Here is a 1,271-nt window from a genome sequence, read left to right as displayed (position 1 = left end):
AAGAACTCCCTTCCTCTGAGGTGTCCCATTACTCACAGGATTCCTCAGAGAAGTGTACATGAATTGGTTATTTGCAACCATTTCAATAAGTTCCTGAACTTCTGCAGGCGTTTTCTTTAGGTGAATGGATCTACCTGTAGAATGGTCCAGTGACATCTTAAAGAACTCAGATAGACCATAATATAATATATCTAACATGGTCCACTCTGAAAACATGTCAGAAGGACACTTTTTGGTCATCTGCTTGTATCTTTCCCAAGCTTCATAGAGGGATTCACCATCTTTTTGCTTGAAGGTATGAACATCCACTCTAAGCTTGCTCAGCTTTTGAGGAGGAAAGAACTTAGCCAAGAAGATCGTGACCAACTTATCCCAGGAGTCCAGGCTATCTTTAGGTTGTGAGTCCAACCATGTTCTAGCTCTGTCTCTTACAGCAAAAGGGAAAAGCATGAGCCTGTAGACTTCATGATCTACTCCATTAGTCTTAACAGTCTCACAGATCTGTAAGAACTCAGTTAAAAACTGATAGGGATCTTCTGATGGAAGTCCATAGAATTTGCAGTTCTGTTGCATTAGAGCAACTAGTTGAGGTTTCAGCTCAAAATTATTTGCTCTAATGGCAGGGATTGAGATGCTTCTTCCATCAAATTTGGAAGTAGGTGTAGTATAATCACCAAGCATCCTCCTTGCATTATTGTTGTTGGGTTCGGCTGCCATATCCTTTTCTTGTTCAAAAATTTCAGCAAGGTTGTCTCTGACTTGTTGTAATTTAGCTTCTCTTAGTTTCCTCTTCAGAGTCATTTCAGGTTCAGGGTTAGCTTCAACAAGAATGCCTTTTTCCTTGTTCCTGATCATATGAAAAAGAAGAGAACAGAAAAGGAAGAGGAATCCTCTATGTCACAGTATAGAGATTCCTTTATGTTAGTAGAAGAAAGAAGGAATAGAAGAAGTGAAAAGGTAAGAATCCAAACACAAGGGGGAAAAGAGTGGGTTCTAATTCATGAGTGGAAGAGAAGTGTTAGTAAATAAATAAATAAATAAATAAATAAATAGAAGAAGATGAGAGAGGGAGAAATTCAAAAATAAATTTTGAAAAAGGGTTAGTGATTTTCGAAAATTAAGAGAAGAATTAAAATTAAAATTAAAATTTGAAACAATTAGTTAATTAAAAGAATTTTGAAAAAGAGGAAGGAATTTTCGAAAATTAGAGAGGAAAAAGTAGTTTGGTGGTTTTGAAAAAAGATAAGAAACAAACAAAAAGTTAATTAGTT

General features: G+C 35.9%; 1 non-coding gene across 1 annotated transcript; it reads left to right on the top strand.

The window, feature by feature from the left end:
• The first annotated feature begins 214 nt into the window (after nt 1-214).
• On the top strand, nt 215-318 carry LOC127740334 (small nucleolar RNA R71). Its single transcript, XR_008001013.1, has one exon. It is a non-coding gene; the product is annotated as a small nucleolar RNA R71 (small nucleolar RNA).
• The last annotated feature ends 953 nt before the right edge of the window (nt 319-1,271 follow it).

This window comes from Arachis duranensis, chromosome 6 (genome assembly GCF_000817695.3).
Source record: "Arachis duranensis cultivar V14167 chromosome 6, aradu.V14167.gnm2.J7QH, whole genome shotgun sequence".
Taxonomy (NCBI): domain Eukaryota; kingdom Viridiplantae; phylum Streptophyta; class Magnoliopsida; order Fabales; family Fabaceae; genus Arachis; species Arachis duranensis.
This window is presented reverse-complemented; position numbering and strand designations above follow the sequence as displayed.